This window comes from Silene latifolia, chromosome 5, assembly GCF_048544455.1.
Source record: "Silene latifolia isolate original U9 population chromosome 5, ASM4854445v1, whole genome shotgun sequence".
In the NCBI taxonomy this organism is placed as follows: Eukaryota; Viridiplantae; Streptophyta; class Magnoliopsida; order Caryophyllales; family Caryophyllaceae; genus Silene; species Silene latifolia.
This window is the reverse complement of record NC_133530.1, coordinates 27263556-27286529: the sequence shown is the minus strand read 5'-3', so window position 1 is coordinate 27286529 and position 22974 is coordinate 27263556. Positions and strand designations below refer to the sequence as shown.

General features: G+C 43.8%; 1 pseudogene; it reads left to right on the top strand.

Moving 5' to 3' along the window:
- The window catches only part of LOC141655116 (cysteine desulfurase 1, chloroplastic-like), a 123446-nt pseudogene that overhangs the window by 21623 nt on the left and 78849 nt on the right, over positions 1-22974 (top strand).

Below are 22974 nucleotides of genomic sequence, written 5' to 3'. Positions count from 1 at the left end.
CAAAACAATTGAAATTTAGTCTTAAACTTATTGATCTTCGAATTCAACTACATATAGAACTTGTGTATATTCTGGTTGATTAATTTCATGTGGTAAAATTCAATTTCTGAATTCTAGGGTTAGCAAAAACGAAATTCTTTTTATTGTTGATGAGTATCCTCTGATTTGAAGCAATTTGAAAATTTGGAACCATATGAATTGTAAAGTAGTTGGTGATTTTCTGATAGTTATCTTAAAAAGCTCATTCTAAAATCGATATACAAGTAAAACAGTCCGTCCTTTGTGCTAAGAACTTTCAAGTGTTAATCCTTTGTTAAAAATGATTTTCTTGCAAATGGTGAAAACTAGAGGTTTACCCAACAAGAGACCTCGCGCGAATGTCCAACTCGAGGTGGGCAATCTAGCAAAGGGACCGGTTGTACACCGGTGGAGGCACATCCATCGGTAATTTTTGCTAACTTCGATCATCGTAAGGCTTTCGTGGCTCTTATGCGTCGTCCTTTTCGCCCCACCCGTTGTGTTAACCCTAGTATCCTTGAGACTTTGGGGATTAAGGAGGACATAGTACACATTTTCAAGATTTTGGGCATGGAGGGGTTGTATCACTTGAGAAAGAAATCCTACCCCCACTTGACCTTAGAGTTTTTGAGCTCTTTTGTTTATGATAAGAAGGGTAAGACCGTCTCTTTTCGTCTCATGAATGAGGATCATGAGCTTACCCTGGACGAGTTGGCTGACCATTTGGGTTTAGAGGCCGAGGAGGATGACTACCTTAGTGACGTGGCCAAGAACAGTGGCGCACCTCGCACCTTCCGTATTTGATCGCGGACCCGCCCTAGCGTCGGTGCCATGTTGATTAATAACATCCAAAGACGTGTCCCTTCGTATGTTTCTAAGGATGATGACCTGTTTGCTGTACTCGAGAGATGACATGAGCAAGCTCAATTCTCACGAAGTCATGCTCCTTATGTCTTACCTTAACCTCCACCGCCGGAAACCGTTTTACTACAGTGCTCCTGGTATAGTGTGCTCTAGTCCGGAGCGCATGGCACGATCGAGACCCGATTCATTGCTGCGGGGCCATAGTGACCCGCCTAGCTCGGCCGACGACCGACTTTGAGGCCCCACCTCCTGAAGGGAATGAGTATGTTGAGGTTGTGCCCACCATGGACGCCCAGTACTGGCGTCAGAACCGGTGGTTGAGGAAGATGGATGATGGGTCGTATGCTTGGAGAGTGAGAGGAACTATGTGGATGGTGCTTCCGGACCCAGCTCATCTCCCTGTTGTTGATCATTTGGCCGAGTGGGAGCCTTGTGGCATTCCTGAGACCCGAGCCCCGCCCTCTTACGATTGACCCACGGATTCTCCCGGACCTACCCGAGCTCGTCACCGTCCCCGAGGGACAAAGAGCAGCACCTCCCCCACCTAGGGAGCGTCGTGGAGTTAGGCGCCTAGGGTAGACCCGGTTGTGTCCGAGCCCTCTTACTCGCCCCCGACTCCTACCCTTACCATCCTTATCGACTCGCATACCCTACGGTGCATGACCCTAGGATGCGACCTCATGAGCTGGGCCGAGCGGATCTCTTCTACTTTGGTGCTCCGCAACCTACATGAGATGACCCTTAACCAGGGCATCGGGACTCGGGCACACTGCCATGGGTGGAGAGGACCGGGAGTGGATACGGGAGTGTTCCACGGCTATGGGGTGGACCCGAGTTTCGGAGACCTCCGAGGAGACGATTTTGGCTACCTCGCGGGACCGTGGGGAGCCAACTCCGACAAATCGGCTAGGAGGGGACTACTCGGCCAGCAGCAGCTTTCCAGAGCAGGAGTTCAGTGCGGTACCTCGGGCGCAGGTGGAGATGATGACATGGAGGAGGGTCCTCGTTAGTGATCGTATGTCGTTAGGTTACTTACTTTGATTTCTTTGATGTTGAACTTATTTGGTTGTGATGGATTTACTTTGTTGATTGGAGTATTATTTCTTCTTCGGATGTTATTACCTAGTATTTGGTATCTTTTGTTGGATGATTGTATTTGGCCATAAGGCCGTTACTTGGTTATCGTATGGAGAAGTGTTAAATGTCACTTAATGTAGGAATTGGTTATGTTTTAATCTATGGTGAAGAATTGATGCAGGTTGTTAGTGATAGCTAGGTTTTATCGACAAAACGCTCTCTGGCGTGTATAACTCGACCGAGTATAGATTACTACTCGACCGAGTGGAGTCTACTCGGCCGAGTATTCTTATACTCGACCGAGTAGAACTTACTCGACCGAGTAGCCTTTCATACTCGGCCGATTATTGCGACTTCAGAGGGATATTGGAAATTCGTTATGAAAATTTCATAGTTACGTGATAATTGTATGACAAAGCTTGTTAGATCCTTGTTTTACTATGTTATACTAGATGACGTCCCACAGATGGATCATTATGGTATCACGGATTTTTGATTGTTGGTATCGGCTATAAATTTATGAATGTTTTGTTGTATAAAACAGGTTAGTTATTTAGGGGTGGAATACCCTAGACATTAAATTATATGAAGGTAACACTTTACTCATATCACGTGCTCACTGTAAGAAGTTTCATACGTATGTATATGTTTGGTTACAATGATAATTGTTTCAATGAGGTTACGTATAGACCTGTTCTTTTTCAATTATTCTATATGTTAATTGTCGCTATAAGAGTATATATGTTGGTTGCTGAAGTATTTGGTCTTTATAAGTCACAAGAGTGTAATGTCGTAAAACAAGTTGGGCTACATGAGTTTATGAGTAATGTCACCGTCATGTAGTACGCTTTAGCGTTGGGTTTTGGGAAGTGATTAGTGGTGAACTTCGGGGACGAAGTTCCTTTTAAGAGGGGAAGAGTAATGTCGCGAAACTAAGTATTTGATTTTATGAAATATGTATTTAATTATGTGTAAGTATGGCATGTTATGGAATATTGGGAATCACGTAATATTGGGAATCACGTATATGTTAGGTATGTTCACATACGGAATTACTGAACTACAAGTATGTCTTCCTTAAGCGGTATCTATGTGGTATTCAATTAATGTGAAGATTATATTATATGGTGCACGGGTGTCAAGTAATATGAAGAGTCAATTCAATTTTGATAATTGGTATGTGGTGTACGGAATGTGGTGGTTGTGTACTTGTGTACTGCTTACAATTTGAGTATTGATTTACAATGACATGTTGTTTTGCATTTGTATACTTAATATAAGCGTATGGTTTTACAATTGTATACTTGCATAAGTGTGTGGTTGAGTACTGTTTTGAGTATGGTTTCGAGTACGTGTTGCTATGGTCGATAGTAGTTGTGCCGCGTTTGACAAAAGTGGCGTAGGAATTTCGCTAATCTCCGTATGTATATGTGTAAGTTAGTGAGTAACTTTGTTTGGAGAGGTAGCTGTGATAGGTGCTTATAGTTGAGTAAAGTGGCTGATGGTAATGTCTGAATAGCGTGAAATTATACATCTTGGTGAAGGCGGTTGATGTCATGGTACGTAAACTTGCGGGGAGTGTCGTGCGGGCTGAACTTCGGGGACGAAGTTCTTTTTAAGGGGGAAGATTGTAACACCCGAATCAGTAGGAACGCGGTTGACCGACCTTGTTGACCAATTAGACCTTAGGGATGAATGGGTGAGGGATCGACTTATAACAGAGACTTATAGGTTTAATTACTCGACCTAGCCGAGACCACTTGGCCGAGTATCACCGCATTCGACCGAGTGGAGTCTACTCGGCCGAGTATTCCTATACTCGACCGAGTATGGCCGCTGTCGACATGTTATTATAAACGCAAGTTCGCGAGATTCATTTCAAGATCTCATTTCCTCGACGCTTTCTCTCTCTAACCCTAGACTATCTCCTCCCTCTATCACTCCATAGCTTCATACCTTAAAGAAATTAGCCTAAACCCCTACCATGGGAATGTCGGGATTCGCGGAGCAAGGACGATGTGGGTGGTGGTTGTCTATGTCGTCACCAACGTGTAAGGTTAGGTAAGCTTCTCGCCCCGTGTCCTTTTGAATGATTTTCTCGAGTATAGTCGTGTAATAGGATACAGATTATCATTGTTAGGATGCTTATTGAGTCGTGCGTGGTCGTAAATGGAAATCCTTCATGTTTTGCGATGAGGTAGGGTTTCCCTACTCGAGTCATCATTAATTGATTTGAGATTATGATTGTATTGTAATTTGTGATTATTCGCTGATCATCGGAGTATAGTTGTTGTGGTGATGATGGCGTCGTGGTATGACAGCTGTGCTGCTGTGGGAGTGATTGTGGTGGAGTCACTTGCGGGAGTGGCTTCACACCCTAGTTCGCCCTCCGTGGAACCCGTCACGGGAGGGGATGTGCACATTAAGGGACAGGGAATGTTAGTCGCTCGATGATGAGCTGGACTAGGTGGGAATGGGCTGCGGTCACCCACTGACGGCGAGGATTAACTGTTGCGATGGGTAATCTGGCAGGGCTACACACTTCGCGGTGTAGTCGGTTATGGTGCGATGTGGTGAGGTTGGGATAATGGATGATCAGTTGTTTACTTTATTGTCTTGTCTTATAATTGATTAGTCAGTACTGACCCTGTGTTGTTTTGTGGTATCTGCGGTGATCCATTCGGGGATGGTGAGCAGTTGGCTTAGCAGGTATTGTTGATTACGGCTGCTAGGATTGGAGGGATCGAGTCACCACGCTACTGGTCTAGAGATGTAGAATCACAAGTGTTGTATTTGTACCTTATTTTAGAGACTTTGAATAGAATGATTTTGTGATAGATATTCTAATAATATAATATTGTTCTTGTACTGTCTAATTTGATCTACCTCCTCGGGAAACCGAGATGGTGACACCGTCATACATTGGAATGGTCCTTGGTAAGGCGTTCTGGTGTGCGGGGGTGTTACATAGATAGTATAAAAGGAGTCCATCTTGCAAGTTAGGGCTGTAGCTTTTGGCATTTGGTTGTAAGAAGTTTCGATGTTTGGATTGTTATGTGAAGTTATTGTGCTATACTGCAGGAAGTAAATGGACGAAAGCTTGTCTACCTGGATAATGCCGCTACATCACAAAACCGCCGACTGTGTTGAAGGCGTTGATTAATTACTACGAAGAATGTAATTCGAATGTTCATCGAGGAATACACTTTTTGAGGTATTTAAACCACGCATGTTATTTTCTTATCATTATCATTTTATACTGAAAATTGTACTCTTTCCGTCTTTGTGTATAGTTCCTAGTTTGTGTTCCAAACAAATCAAGGAGCATAGGAATATTTTGATGATAATGGAAGTTGGTGAAAGATGCATGACCGTAACCTATAATGACTGCAAATAACGTACAAAAATGGATTTCAAATAGAAATTTATTAATGGACAATCCAAAATATAAACCAGAAAATTTAGTGATGGACAAAAAGTATTTCCTTATAAGCCTGGAATATGAGCAAAGTAGCCAGCTGCAACTTTACATAGGGGTTTTATTCATTTTCATGATTATTGCGCTGATGGTAATATTTGAAATTCTGAATTCAGTGCTAAAGCTACTGATCGGTTTGAGCTAGCGAGAAAGAAGGTTGGAGCTTTTATCAATGCGAAAGAGGCCAGCAAAATTATTTTCACTAGAAATGCTACGGAAGCAATAAATTTAGTGGCTCACTCTTGGGGCCTCTCTAATTTAAAAGCTGGCGATGAGGTATGTTGTCGTCTTTCACTCCTTTGCAACTGTTAACTGATGATATGTGATAGGCTATCACACACCTATGCAAAGATAATATTTATACCGTAGACAACAAATGAATGTAGTACTTAGGGGTCAAACCCAAAGGAGACGGGAGTTATTAATTAATTGTTATGGAGCGTATTTTATCTTGAGTCGATGCGGTTGATTGATTGATTGGTTGATTATGCAAATAAAATGAAAACAATAATAAGAAAGTGTCTAGGGAGGTCGGGTCACACATGCTAATTATGCAAATGCTCATGTCAAGTTGGAAAGTTGATTTTACGATAATGTTTAGGCTTAAAGACACCCACCTTATGGCATTAGTGTCAATCATAGACCGGGTCCTAGAGAAACTCTCGTCCATGACTAGGTCGTCCTACTACACATGCTTAGTCTAATTCAATTCCGTGTCTCTCGACTTTAGAATGAATGAACAAACTTAATCGATGAATAAGGCCTTTAAACATATATTAAATATTAAGGTGCAAACATGTAATAGAAACAATTATACAATATTAACTTATCCTCATTTTGACATTTACATATTACCTAATCATGCATGACTTCCTTTATTCCCTAGACAAATGTAACTACTCAAACATGATGAAAATGTAAACTACACTAATGATAATTAAAATGATAAACATAATGGAAATATAAATAGAAATTACCTTGCAATATGAAAATGAACTAGAAATGGAAGAACAATGTTTGTAATGAAATAACTTGAAAAGACACTTTTGGAATATAATTTGAATGGAAATTGTATTGAAATGTTTATAACATAAAGTAAATCTAAACTAAGCTAAGCTAATAACTAAACTAATCTAACTACAAAACTTAGAGAGAATTATGAGAAATTGTGTATGTGAATGGTGTATAAAGGTGTTGGAGTCTACACCATTTATATAGGAAATAAGGGGTGAAACTTAGAGTAAATACAAGGAGTCAACCCCAAATATTTTCTCTTAATTTCTTGATTAATTACCAAAGGAATCCTAAGTGAGCCATTAATCCCATCTTTAAGCTTTTGGTTAATCACACAATTTAACATCCAAAGTTGAGCATCCAAAGTTGAGCATCCCATGTTGAGTTTGTGTGGACTTATTAATTGGGCTTGACATTTCTTGACTTGTGTTGTGCATTTCTGTAACACCCCCATTTATTCAGGAGCCTTTAGCTAGACATTTCCAAATAAATAAGGCTGTTACCATCTCGGTTTCCCGAGGTAAATGATACAAATTAAAACAAACCAAAGTACTTTAATAACTTTAACTGAAATAATGGTTTTATTACATTGCCAATTAATTAAATTTAAACTGTAACGTTACAATATACTTGTAGACACCTCGTTTCTGCACCTCCCGCAAACCACCCGGTGATGATTGGGCCGCATGTTTGATTCGCGGAACGATTTGTGACAGTTCGTAAGATTATCGTCAAGTGATTGCTCAAATATTAATGTCTACCTCTTAGTTGTCATCTACGCCCCGATACGGTCGTTTTGGCAAGAATTAGAGTACATTCGAGTCCGGTCAAAAACCGCTCTCCATTTTCTCGATAGTCCGTTAAGTCCCGAGTCAGAATGTTCTGGAATGTTCCGGATATTTCTATTCCATATTTCACAAATTTTATCTTTTGGCAAATAATATCCCGTAATATTCAAAAGATAATCGAATTATTTCCGTCCTACCATAACTCAAACGCGAAATCTTTCTTCAAAGAGAGAAACCTCCGGGAACAGACGCAGCAGTCTTTGCGCGCTCTTCCAAGAGACGCAGCGGATCGCCGCGCCTCTTCCCAGCCCTTCTTTGCATGATTTACGTATCTTTTTCATATCTTTCCGAGATTCACTTCCAAAGAGTCTCCGAAAACCCTATTCCGTCGTGTGATTAGTATAAATAGGAGCCTTCGCTCCTCATATTTCTCACGCGAGTGTCCGCCCTTCTCTTCTCCCTTTGCATTCTAGACTTCGTTCTTACTAATTGGCGCCTACGTGCTTGGACTTCCGACCACGTAAGCTCGGATCTTTCCGGGTACCAGCCTCTCCGTTGCATGACCGACCAATTTGACCAACTACACAATAATCAATTTAAATTAATCAATCGTTTTCCTCTTACGAGGGCACTCTTTCCTTGCATTCGCGTCGAGCATTCACTAGTCGATTCTTAGTTCATCTCGTTCCGTCAACATGTAAGTCTGAGGGTGTATAATTCTCTTTATTTATTGTATTTTATTTATCGTATCACCATTGTAAGATTTATGTCGAAAACACCATTAAAATCGATTTCTAAAACCGTGCTTTAAAACTCTTTTTGCGGATTTCCGAGAGATGAGACGTCGAGAAAAGACGCAAAGAATCGCCGCGCCTCTTCGAAGGAGCGCAGCTTCCTGCCGCGCCTCTTCGTGAGGCCGCCGCAGCTTCCTCGCTTCTTTTCTTCTTCTTCGCCCCTCTCGTTATTCCGTCTTTCTTATTTGTTTTCGTATGTTTGTCTTTAATTCTCTCACATGATAGTTCAATAATTCACATGTATATAATTTATTCATCATTAATATGTTTTAATCATCATAAGTCCGACTTAAATCCCAAGTAATTCATATTTGCGGGTTTTCGTCATTTAATATTCAAACCCGGGTTTTAGAGATTCAATTGTTCATATTGAGTTTTAAGGGATTCGTCATTGATATAGTTTTCATCTGTTTATCCATTAATTCGTCATTAGTTTGTCATCAATTCGTCATGTTTAGTTTGTTCCATTCACCGATGTCACTAATTAATCGTTCATTAACATCGTCCCTTCACATAATTAATCCGTTTAATTCCGTCTCATTCATGTTTTACTGTTTTTATGACTAATTCACATGTTAAATAATCTATTAACCACTTTCATCCGAGTCAATTATCTAATCAATCCTTAAAATTAACAATTAACCTTAACGATTTGCAGTTCCGGCTTCACAGCCAGAATTCACCCTTGGAACAGACGCAAAGAATCGCCGCGCCTCTTCCGAGGGCGCATCTTGCGCGCGCTGTTCGTGATGAGTTCTGTCTCTGAACTCCTTTTCTGCCTTGACCTAGTTTAATTAGTTTACGTATTAATTAACTAGTATTCGTAATATCACCTAATCCCTGTTCGTTAATTTATTTCTTTTATTCTTTTATTCTTTTTCTCAAATCATCCGTTTTAAAGGTATTTTCGACATAAATCGCCTAACCCGTTGTAATTATTGTAATTTTAATTATTGTAATTTTCATTATTGTATTCCTTTCTTTGCTTGTATGTTTTCACATGTAATCAACATTAAATCCTACTTCGACCCAATTGTATGCTAAATTACGTGTTTCACCGACTTAGTTAAATTCTTCACATGTTAGGATTAATCTAATGGATGTTGCATTGCATGCATATAGCCGACGATATATCAAGTATGAATAACTTCCCTAATCATTAGTAGAGGCCGCTATCGAGGCGGGCGGGATTAGGTGTTCGATCAAAAGAGCTTCCTAATACGTACCCTCACCCCTTACTCCAGATCTCCGTGAGCACCCGTGTTCATTGGCATCCACGAGAGTCATTCTAGACATAGAATGCTAAGGGTAACGATTGCTTAGTGTTCATGTCACTACTTTGTGTCTTGACATGACACGAGGTATTCGAACGGTTCCAATTTCCCATAAAAATTGGTGGCGACTCCATACAAAATGCAAACGCTTGTTCCCCGTTTCTCACCAAGCGCCCCGTGGGCGGCCCGCCCGTCCACGCTTTGGCGACTCATGGGATAATACACTTACGTGTAGCAAGGGTGAAACTTGAACAATGTTAGGGAATAATTTGTACAAGACAATTGTCGGTTTTCATAACTCGGTCTTCCTAGACCGTTTATTCGGCCTTCCTAGGCCCAACCCAACCCATTCGACCAATCGTCCCGTCTAAACGGTCCTAATTCTTATTTGGGCCTAAGGATGGATAGCGATTGACGTCATCCATACCATGATGCTTAGTCTTGTTTGTATCAAGGGCCTTCACTACTTGAGGAAATGGACTAGGAATCGGCCTTACTCTTGTTTGGCACGAGCCTCTCCACAGACTTCGGGTTTGATGGTTCGGTATGGCAACCCACCCTTTAAACCAAAACCCTTTTAAATGCACTCAAAGATCCCGTTATAATGCTTGTATAAATGTGTAAACCTTACGTGATCACCACTTCTAAACAAAACCATGACGAATTTTCAAAAAATCAAAATCCTTATTTTTAAGCAAAATTTCGAAAAAAAAGTAGGCCTTTAATTAGCGCAAAATCCGGTCAAAACTCTGTCCGTTTGTCAAGTCAAAATTCGGGCCACAAGCCCATTTCAAAACCTCACTTCGAGTCCACTCCTACAACTACACTACAGTTGACTAGGAACACATTTTCAAAGACCTTGTCCTTCTTCAAAACTCACTCAACACAAGTGGCACACACCCACTTCACGAGTCAAAGCTTTTCCTCTTTTAGCAAGTGTGATAGAATGGTCGATCGTGCTTTGATTCGTCGCCGATCTCTTATCCAGTTTCCAAGATGCCTGGTCAAGTGATGAAACGAACCTCCAAAGAAATTCAAGAAAGTAATGATCGAATCCTGGCCGCGATAGCCCAAATGCAAATCACTCAAGAACAAACCTATGACCGCCTTGAGCTTATCGAAGGCCGTATCTTTGATGTAGAGGGAAAGCTACCTCCCCCTAAAGGTGGAGTGCTATAATTTTCCGATGACGAGTCTAAGGATGAGAATCCTGTCCTAGGAACAACCGCAGCTGAGAAAAGACTCCAATACCTAGAGGAGCAATTGATGTACCTTAAGGGGGATGACATTTACAGGGAGAACAATCGTAAGTATGAAGCCGTCAATTCCAAATTGCCCACTAACTTTAGCATGACGGATATCCCTAAGTTTAAAGGACATGAGAACCCTTTGAACCACATCCGCGCCTTCAAGGACTACATGTCTATCAAAGGCATCAAACCCGAGATGTTCTTAAGGATCTTTCCTTCATCTCTTGACACCATCCCAAAGCAATGGTTCTACACTTTAGATCACAAAAAGGTCGCTACTTGGGAGGACGCCGCAATCGAGTTCTCGAAACAATACGCGGATAATGCCGAGATCCAAGTCAACATGCGCACTCTAGAGGTTCTTACCCAAAATGACAAAGAAGGATTCACCGACTTTCTAAGTAGGTGGAGGAAGACTAGTACCCAACTAGTTGAACGCCCGGATGAGGCTACTCTTGTAGAAAAGTTTGTGGACAATCTCAAGCCCATATATGCCAACCATTTGAGATATCAAAACATCAAGACCTTCAAGGACTTAACTGTACTAGGGACACGAATTGAAGACGACATCCGTAAAGGACTCTTGTCCAAAATGGTAGGTCGAGGATATCAAGGGTCCACGAGTCGTTCATACGGCTCTACTAGCAAGACCGACGAAGTTAACCTTCTCGAGCCATCCAAGAAAACTAGCCCACCAAGGAAGTTCACAAACCTTGGAGATACGTACTCCAACGCTCTAAAAAGACTAATGAAGCAAGGTAAACTCCAACCCATTGGGCCTACTCCCGAACCCGAAAGGAAGTCCAAATTTTGGGATGAAAATTCATACCGTGAATACCATAGGGGCAAAGGGCACGACACAGAAAAATGCTACAAGTTGAAACACGTGCTTCCAGATATGATTGAAGATGGTCGACTTCCAATTCCACCAGGAGGTAAGCCCAACAACACTCAGAATCCTCTTGGAGTTCTAGTGATTACAAGTGACGAATCTACCTTAGATTGCTCACATCTCATTTCTCCCACCGAAAATGAAATTCATGCAATTGAGAAAGAAAGACTCTACTCTACCATCTCCCCTACCATTTCCGACTTCATCGCATGGGCAAGGAGTGTGGATAGACAAGTGTGGGAACTAGACAACATGGTAACAACCTTACGCGATCCCAAGGCAACGCCTAAAGAACGCGTACCATTGACCTTCTCTCAAAATGCCACTATGCAAGAAGTAGTCGCCGTGGTCGATAAGCTAGTCGATCAAATCATACAACTAGAAAGTGACATCATGAGGATGAAGGAACTAGCTGCGATCAATGGAGTTTGGGCCGATGACGATGAAGACGAATATCTCATTGAAAACTCCTTGGTCAAGGAAATAGTCCAAAATGGTGAAGACCAAGATGTGGATCACCTAACTCGTTCGGGTCGCCCATATCAAAGCACCACTCAAAACGGTCCAACCAACGTCATCACACCAAATGACAACGAAGATGATCCCACTGATCATTTGCTCAAGCAATTACAGAAAACCAAGGCTGATCTTTCAGTCTGGCAACTAGTGGCAAGCTCATTTCCGCATCGCCAAGCTTTACTGCAAGCTTTGGCCAAATTGAATGTAGCGCATAACTCTACTCCCGAAGATGTAGTCAACTTGGTCTTCCAAGAATCACCGAAGCTAAGTAATCCTATTACTTTCTCAGATGAAGACTTGCCACCTTTTGGCGCTAGTCACAACCTTGCTCTATACATCACCGTCGTTTGTCTAAAGAAGAATGTGCCAATGACTTTGGTAGATGATGGCTCCGCGGTCAACGTCATACCCCTCAAAACGGCATATAAACTAGGCATGAAAGAGTCGGATTGGACTCCCACCAATCAAGGTGTACGTGCATGTGACGGTACATGACGAAAAGTGGTTGGACTTGCTAACCTAACCATAGCCACGGGACCAATCGAGCGAAAAGTCAACTTCCAAATAGTGGACATCGAAGCTTCATTCAACATACTTCTGGGAAGGCCTTGGATTCACGCTTCCAAAGCGGTAACATCCACCCTTCACCAAAAGATCAAGATCCCACTCAATGGCAAAGTTGTGACGATCACTTCGTCGCCTATCAAGGCAATAATTGAGAAGCAATCAAACAATCAAGTCCTTGCGGATCCCATATACGAACTTGGGGGCTTCCAAAGTGTGAATGTCATAGAAAGTGAGTTGGCACCTTTATACTATAATCCCTACTCTAACTTGGTGGTCAACCACATACTCAAGAATCAGGGATACTTCCCTGGAATGCCTTTAAACCCAGTTCGGAAGAACACCTTTGCACCATACAAGAAAGGCAACTCGACGAGGATACCACTTGGGCTAGGATACAAACCCACAAAGGAAGAAGTTCTCGAAATGCTCGCTCAAGTCCAAAATCGCAAGTACGTAGGAGTCCAAATGAGGCCATATCTCCCCACCTTAAATGGATACTTCGTTCAAGAAGGAAGTTCATAACTCTTTCACGGATTTCCCGAACCTTGGCATTATCTTGAGAGGAAGTTAGCCGGAATCGAGATCTTTCACGATTGCTACTTCATTCCTCCCGAAACGGTTCCTACCGTCAAAACCCGTCAAGCACCTTGCTTCGACGAACAAGCCGTTAGTCTATTATTTGGAGAGGACCGATTCATTAGGGCCGCGCAGATGAGATCATTACTATGATACTTCGTGACGATCGCTTCAACCCCACCGCATTGATCACGTAAATCGACACAAAGCAAAGCAAAAAGGATGGAGAAAATCTATCAAATGGACCAACAACCAAGGAAGGCTCTTCAAGCTCACTACCGGAGAAGGAGAGATGTTCAAAGGAGAACCAGAAGACGACGAGTTCGAGTCGAGTCGGAATCCGAGTCGAGTCGAGTCTAGAGAAGTCATTAGAGAGTCTACTCCCGTTGTCATCCCCACTCCCTTCGTTTCTCCTAGCCTAGCATCGAGCAAGTCACGGTAGTTCGGGAATGCCCCACCATCGTTTCCTTTACCGCCACCGACCATGGATCGCTTGGCTTCTTTGTTTCAACTTTACTCAAATCTTAATATGAATAAATCGGTTCGCTTACTCTCTGTGTTCTTTCGAGTGCAATTGCATTTTGATGATGATACCGAGGATGACCAAGACCCCGACTTAACCGAAATACCTCCCTACGTAGCCAAAGAAATATTACAGAAGGGGAAGGGGGACCAAGAATAGAGGATACCGAACCCATCAACGTAGGAACCGAATTAGAGCCCAAAGAACTTAGGATAGGGACTACCTTGAGCTCTACCGAAAGGGCCGATTTCATAGACCTCCTAAATGAATTCAAAGACGTTTTCGCTTGGCCCTACAAAGACATGCCAGGGATCGACAGGGATATCGCCGAACATAGGATTCCGATTAAGCCGGGTTTCAAACCTCAGAAAACGAAGCTTCGACGAATGAGAACAGAATGGGCTCTAAAGATTAAGGAAGAAGTTGATAAGCAATTCAAAGCCGGGTTCATCAAAGTTTCCGAGTACTCGATCGGGTAGCTAACATAGTACCCGTACCCAAAAAGGATGGGAGAATCCGTGTTTGTGTTGACTTCGTGGACTTAAACAAAGCGAGTCCGAAAGATGACTTTCCTCTACCTCACATTGACATATTGGTGGACAATACTGCAGACCACGCATTACTATCCTTCATGGATGGGTATGCGGGCTATAACCAAATCAAGATGGCCATGGAAGATATGCACAAGACCGCTTTCGTCACCCAATGGGGAACATATTGCTATACAGTAATGCCATTCGGATTGATCAACGCCGGAGCTACATACCAACGCACCGCAACTACACTCCTACATGACATGATGCACAAAGAAGTTGAGGTATATGTAGATGATATGATCGTCAAATCCAAGGAAAGAGAGGGACACATTGCAAACCTTCGCAAGTTCTTCGCAAGGCTACGAAAGTACAACATGAGACTCAATCCTCAGAAATGCACATTTGGGGTAACATCCGGAAAACTCCTAGGATATGTCGTTAGCCAACGCGGTATAGAAATAAATCCCTCGAAAATCAAAGCTCTGATCGAAATGCCACAACCTCAAACAGAAAAAGAAGTCAGAGGATTCCTGGGAAAGGTACAATATATAAGCCGATTCATATCAAAGCTTACCATGATTTGCGAGCCTATCTTCAAGAAACTCAAGAAAACAGACCACACCATGTGGGATAATGATTGTCAAAAGGCGTTTGACCGAATCAAGGAGATATTGGCTAAACCACCAGTGCTCATGCCGCCACAACGAGATCAACCTATTGGTTTATATCTCACAGTAACTGAAACTGCCATGGGTGCTATGCTGGCTCAAACCGTAGGAAGTGAAGAAAGAGCTATTTACTATCTAAGTAAGAAGTTCTTGGAATATGAGTGCAAGTACTCGCAACTCGAAAAGACATGCCTCGCTCTTGTGTGGGCAACGAAGAAGCTACGTCACTACATGCTTAGCTACTCAGTCAAGATATATTCCAAAATGGATCCAGTCAAATACCTCTTCGAGAAACCCGTCCTCAACGGACGTCTTGCAAGGTGGACTCTGATGCTCTCAGAATTTGACCTTAAATATGTGCCACTAAAAGTCATAAAAGGTCGCGCCGTTGCCGAATTCTTCGCAGAAAATCCTATCAACGACGCGCAAACCATAGACACTTGGTCATTTCCCGACGAGGATATACTCCAAACAGACGTAGACTCGTGGGACCTATACTTTGATGGAGCATCAAACTTAAGAGGATTCGGAATAGGAGTATTGCTCATTTCTCCTGAAGGTGAGCATACACCAATCGCTGTCAAACTCGACTTCGAGGTGACAAACAACGCTGCAGAGTATGAGGCTTGTCTCATTGGACTTCAAGCAGCAGTAAGCTTAGGCATCAAAAACCTCCGGGTACATGGGGATTCATCACTGATCATCAATCAAGTTACAGGATCCTGGAAAATCCGAAGCGAGAGCCTCGCACCCTATCAAGCCAGGATAGACCAAGTGGCTCAATTCTTTGACCACGTAACCTACCTACACCTACCTCGGGAAGAAAATCAATTTGCAGACGCTCTTGCGAAACTCGCATCTTTGATAAATATGCCAGACCACATGGTAGAAATGCCTTTGTGTATTGAACGACGATCGTAACCGCTTATGTCCATCAAATCACCGATGAAGAAGAAATCGCACAGGAACCCTGGTTCCAAGCGATCCTGAATTTCAAGCTTAACGGTACCTATCCACCAGATATGGACAAAAGGGGACAACGTGCTATACGCCTACTAGCTTCCCAATACATCCTAATGCAAGGAGAATTATACAAAAGAACACCTCTTGGTGTAATCCTACGTTGCCTTGATCATTCACAGGCACGAAAGGTGATGGAAGAAGTCCACGACGGAGAATGCGGTCCTCACATGAGTGGGCCTATGATGGCAAAGAAAATCACGCGTTTAGGGTATTATTGGACCACAATGGAATCGATTGCATCAAATACGTGAGACACCGCCACAATTGCCAAGTCTTCGAACGCATAACACGTCCCTCCTTCGTTGCTATACACGATGACATCTCCTTGGCCATTCTCCGCATGGGGAATTGACATAATCGGAAAGATAACCCCAGCCGGAACAGGAGGTCACTGTTTCATTCTAGTAGCAATTGATTATTTCACCAAGTGGGTAGAAGCGGCTTCCTACACTGCTCTCACGGCTAAAAATGTGGCAAAGTTCATACAGAACAACATCATCTGTCGATATGGTTGCCCACATGAGATCATCAGCGATAATGGGTCACACTTCCAAGCCGAAACCGAGCAATTGCTAGCCAAATACAAGATTAAGCATCACCACTCTTCGCCGTATAGACCACAGACTAACGGCGCGGTAGAGGCGGCAAACAAGAACGTTGTCACAATTCTCAAGAAAATGACTGACAACTATAGAGATTGGCCAAGCAAGATACCCTTTGCTTTATGGGGGTATCGTACATCGCTTAGGGACGCCCACCGGGCTACTCCTTTCTATTTAACCTATGGAATGGAGGCCGTACAACCAGTCGAGCTGGAAATACCATCATTACGCATTTTACTCGAAAGTCAAATCCCTGAAGCCGATTGGAAGAGGGATAGGTATGAAGAACTCATCCTCCTGGATGAACGTAGGCTACGCGCCTTGCATAATATCCAAACATATCAAGCATGTATCAAATGAGCATTCAACAAAAGAGTTAGGCCAAGAAACATCAAAGAAGGAGACTTAGTACTCAAATCGGTTAGAGCTCTTTTACCTGTCGACCCAAGGGGAAAATTCAAACCTAATTGGGCCGGACCATATCTAGTCAAATCCATACTCCCAGGGGGTGCGGTTAGAATCACAGACCTAGATGGGAATGAGTTTTCGAACCCCACAAACCTTGACCAACTAAAACGATACTATGCCTAGAATAGGACAAAAACGCGCCTCGCGTAAACCCATGTGTCACTCTTGTGGCACTAAATAAACGCCCCCGGCCAAGCCGAAATAAGCTAAGTGTCACTATGCTCTTGCATCTTGACAAGACTCACATCCTCATATCACCAAATAAACTGAATTCGCACCTTGAGAACAAAAGCTCATGCTTATTTTCTATGTTCATTACAAGCTCTTGCTTCTAACAATTATTCTTTTACATTTACTCGAACTACGCGCAAGGGTTTGATTTCGCTTTTTTAAGTGAATACGTAGGCAATCCTTCACCGGATTCAACCCAATATACCTAAAATGTAAATAGAAGGACATTTGCATTGCATTTGAAATTCGACAAGAATAATAAAAGAAAATCACAGCGGTTTCTTAACCATTCAACCTTTTTTATTTCATTCATTTTCTAATAATAATAGTACGTTACATAATAAAAAAATAGAATAGGCTAGGATTCTAAAAATCCCTCCTTTTTATTACAACAATAATAATAATAATCAAATAATAAATAAAGACTCGGGCTATTCCTCCATCTTCCCCTTGCCCTTGTCAGTCTTGTCATACTTCTTGTCACGACCTCGAGCCGGGCGCTCTTGCACCACTTCGCACCTAATCACCAACGGTCTTTCTCGAGGCCCGACTTTTCCATTCTTGCCAACCACCATTTCCGCAACAGAGTAGTCTTTGATTTCTTCAAGGATGAATGACCTGAAATCCAGCTTCTTCTTCTCCTTCTCGTCGATGCTTCTCCTTCTCTTTCTCTCCCTCGCGTACCTTGTAGTCGACAGCCTCGCGTCTCCTCGCCTCTCGCGTTCTTCCGGTTGCAGCCTTTCTCCACCTCGGATAGGAATCGACACCCACAAAGCATTGGCGGAGAAGCTCAAGAACCACATGTTCCTTTGGGCCCATTTGATGGCCCACTCTCTTCGGCTCTCGGTGGTAAGCGCTACGAGCGAGTCATGGAACGGTATCAAGCCTCGGATAGTCTCGCCTTCACCCAACCTCCGCCTCATCAATCTCTCCGGAAAGATGCATACCATGAACTCTAATCCCGGAATACGCACGGACCTAGTGGGATCCAAAGAAGACACTCCAAAGAATGACTTGAGGTGCCACCACGGTGCGACCCACCTAATCAACGGGCCATCATCACTCTTCACTTGTTCTTCCAATAGTCACGCACCCGAGTGAAGTCCACCATGTACAACCGCGTCCTCATCGCAATCATACGGAATGATAGGAAAGTGCATGTACTGAGGGCTCGAGCAGTCGGAGCCGTTCCATAAGCCAAACCTACCAAAAAGCAGGAATTAGACACTCAAAAAAACAAAAAAAAACGAAACGAAAAAAAAAAAAAAAAAAAAAAAAAAAAAAAAAAAAGGTGTCCTTTACCTGTAATATAACGGGACTCCCCAAAAATGGAAGGTCGCGGTTGGATTTCCTATTATCCAAACCCAGGATAATCTCCCTAAGCACAAGCAAGCTGGGCTCTGCAACCTCCATTTGCTCGATAAGACCCAAAAGACGGGGATCACCTCGCAAATCTTCATCAACATGTCCATGAAAGACATACACATGCAGAAATGTAAAGCCAAATGCTCTCCTCCTAGCAACATAAGAAACTGTGGGGTCACTGCTGATGAATCGGTCTACAAAATCCAACATTCTCACGCCTTTCGGGGTAACCAAGCGATCCACCTCGAGTCTAGTCAATCCGAGCAAGTCTCTGAATTTGGTCTTATACCCTTGTGAAGTGGAAGGAATAGCAGGTAAGTGCTCGGGATCCCACCCACCAATAGCAGCAATTTCCTCCGGAAAAGGACAAATATCACCTCCCGGGAAAGCGAAAACATGACAATTTGGGTCCCAGTAGTCTAGACAAGCATCCAAGAACGGTTTCACAACCTTAATGAGTTTCAAACTCAACAAAGACCCAAGGTTATGAGCACCCATGTCGTGCTTCTCAATATTCGAGAATTCATTAGTCCATTCCTTCAAGCGGATCTCCAAAGTATTCATGCTGACAATTTTCTCTTGAAAATTTATTTTGGGAGTTTTTTATGAGGATTAACGGAGAAAAGACGGAAGAATTATATGATTCAAAGCTTCGTCGACGCTTCTATTTATACTAATCGCTGTTTCCAAAAATCCGCCAGAAGCGACAAGCTTGGGAACAGGCGCAGCTCCTGCTGCGCCTATTCAAAGGTACGCAGCTCATGCTGCGCCTCTTCCCCAGACTAGGTTTCTGTGATTTCCGTGTTTGGATCTTTCCTAATCCTATAACGAATAATTTCCTATTCCTACGGGATTTTATTTTGGTAAATATGAGCAGTTTACCATGTTTCATGTTTCCTAACTTCGCGGGCACGCATTTCGAGGCGACGTCGACACATTCGCCATTTTTATCACATTTACCTTTTCTTTTATTATTATTTTAATTTATTTATTTATTCTTGGGAAATAAATTTCATTTTAATTTCGTTCTTAGGAAATAATTTTCTTTTATTTTCATTTTTTCTAACATTTTCACTCCTACACTTACAGGTTTCTATTTTTTCTTTTTTTAGGGGGTAACCCTCCCTACCGTCCGGTCGTTTCCGACAAAATTTTTGCTTTTTTTGTCCTTTTTAGTCTCATTTTTGCGCTAATTAAGACCATATGTGTATAAAATGTGTGATTTCCATGTAAATTTCGGCAGCATGACGGCGTAAACCGTTGTCTACCAAACCTGTCCAAGAACTAACCTCGCAGTACAAGCAACACAACCCAAAGAAAGAAAGGCACTCGTGCCATCATATATACAAATGTACAAGCAACCGGGGCTTGCGCCCCGAATCAAGTTCCAAAGTCCAGTAAATCGGGGCTTGCGCCCAAACAAGTCCAAAAATGTTCAAAATCAAGTCTACAAGAACTACGCAGACTCATCTGGGCACCCTCCAACTCAACAACCCTCGCCGTAAGAGCAGCAATCTCGGCGTCCCGAAACTCGAGCTCCTCGACAAGCGAGCCGTCTCCTCCCGAGACCGGGTCAACTCCCGCTCCCACCACGACCGACCACGTGGGACAACAAGAAATTGGCTCATGTCAATCAATTCAAACAAAATCGAAAACCAAATATCAAGAGAAATCAAATGAGGTTCATACCTGACGATCTCGACCACCGACAAGCGCCTCGATGGCGGTAGCTCGTAGTCGGTTGGCCACCCTCCATAGTGCCACAAACCGGGATGGCGCAACCTGCATTTCAAAAGAAATTCTCGCAGAAAGTGAACAAGGTCAATCAAATGTGTTCTTACACGAAAGGTATATAAGCCGGAGGCTCACCCTCCGAATCGATGCTTGCCACTCGTCTAGGCCAAGATCCGTCACAACCTACGTCAAAGTCACGCAACTCGGAGATCGTCGTCCTCCCAGTCGCGTCAGTGTACTCAAGAGTCTCGGGGTGCACTGGGGGCTCGATGCCCTCCGCTTCAACCTCCTGCGAAGACAAATAGCTCTCATTAATCGATGATCTTTCATCATAACTCTCGAAATCAAATCAAGAAAAGTAAAGGATACTCACTACTACTAGCCAGTACGCCAACCTCCCGTAAAGGAATGCTGAGTAGTCCTCGCCAGGCAGAAGAAGGTCGTCACCACTGGCACCAGCCAGTCCGCTCCCCTCTCACCTCGGAAGGCTCCTAAACATCGTCCTCGGAGGGTCAATGGGAACCATCAACGCGCCCGAGAGCACCGACGAGCCGAACGCTCGCCCGGATACCACACAGACCCATCGACGTCCCACAACAAAGAAATGACTCGGGCTCCTAGGTCGAAGGACCTCAGCGACAAAAGGAGGCGCTCCAGCGTACTCCGCCCAAGGTCTGGGCACCCACTGCGACAATATAAAGGCAAAGATCATTCTTATGATCAAATAGGAGCAAAGTACAAGAGATGCACATACAAGTGAGATACTCACGCTGCTCAGCTGAAGGGCGTTCACATCCCGCCGATAGACATTGTGAGAAGAGCGCTTGCTCTTCGTCCTGCACATCACCCAATCCCTCACCGCGGGATAGGCCTTCTCCAACGGCCCTGTCCTCTTGGGCGCGAAGCTCGGGAAGTAGGAGTACACCCATGCCTATAAAACAAGATAATCAATGACGATCTTTCGCGATTCAACAAAGAAAAGAATTTATTTTGGTCTAAAGGAAGGTTCGTACCTCCAACAGTAGTCCAGGTCCGACAGCGCGCCAGAGAAGTCCCCTTCTCCATCAACTCCGGACGAACCATGGCCCTCATGAAGCGGATGAGGACCGCAAAACTAGCAGGACCCGGTCCCCAACGCCCTAGGGAACTCGGGTCGAAAAGGAAGGGAAGAAGCTTCGTCGATAGCCTCTCGCCCTTGTCTCCGAGGTAAATCGAAGACAAGAACCACCAAAGCCACGACGAGCTCTCTGCTCCAGTACAAGGAGGAGGGGCGCTCCCTCCCATCAATCGTCACCAGCTCCGGGGTCTTCCCCGCAAAGTAGTCTCGGACGTAGGTACTGGGTACCAAGCCCGGCACTGCAACAGCCTTCGGCGACAAGTTCCAGCCGATCAACCTCCTCGCCTCGGCCGAATCCGCTCTCATGGCAGTCTCCGGCCACACCATCTCCTCGGTCCCACACGGCACTGAAATCATGTCGTAATCCTCCGTAGTAACTCCCACCTCACCAAAAGGCAGGTGAAACGTGGAAGTCGTGTCCCAGAATCGATCCAAGAAAGCGCGGACCAGGCTAAGGTTAGCCCGCAACTTCCTCTTCACGATATCCCTCCAGACCTGAACCAGAGGACCAAACGCTCCACGCTCGATCATGGCCCTCTCCTCCGCCGACAGCCGCTCGTAGTGCTCCATCGCTGTCGTGTAACCCGAGAACGACCTGATGTTCCCGGCCTCCTATTATGATTTGAAACAAGGCTATCTTTAGTTTTGAATAAAATTTGCAAGAAATTTGGACAAAAAAAGAATGAAAGAGAATAGGTGATGAGTAGTGAATTCTTATTTACCAAGCTCTTCACCGTCCTGTAGGACAGGTGACCCTCTGCAGCCCACACGAGGTGCCTACTCTCCCAAGTCTCAGCCCCACGCAGAGCTCCCCTCACCGACGACCTCTCGCCGACGTTGGCCCGCCTCGGGACCTCCTCCTCCTCCTCGACGGCCTCCTCCTCGTGAGCCTCGCCTCCAGTGGCCATCACCGCGTCGGTGAAGACCTGCTCCAAAGCCTCAACAACAGCAGCGTCTATCTCCATGGGAGTCCTCCCAGAAGTAGAAGCCTCATCACCTGCAACATTAAAGTAAATTTAGGCCGCGTCACTGGACGACGAGCCTTTGTTAAGGAGTTTTCGAGCCTCCGGAGCCCTGAAAACTGTCCTTTCTAGCCATCCTTGGCCATATCCCCGCCAACCCAATCACTCGTGTGATAAATTGGGTCAAGTCAAGTCCAAGTCAAAGCCTAGTTCCGGGTTCAAGTCAAAAATTCGGCAGCATTTCGTTATAACGGCGGTTATGCCCTAGAAAGTTGCCCTGAAAAAGTTGTCACAAACCAAAATTTCGAGATGACAGGAAGTTTACCCATCATCCAAGGATCCCAAATATCAAATTTCGTCGCCAATGGACAATCCTAAGGCTATTTTCGAAGCAATTTACGGTTCAGCTGTAAAACCGTCTCAAAATTCGCTCAAGGGCTCAAAACTCGATGAAAATTCAAAGTGAATACATGGTTATGTTCCTAATATTGCCTACTATCCATTTCTAGCATCAATTTGGCAAAGCAAATTCATTTGGGGGAAAAGCCCCAAATTTTCGATCAAAAGGGTCGAAAACCCTAACTCTTGCGGCTCAAAATTCGACAAATACGGATGATTAATGCAAGATTAAGAC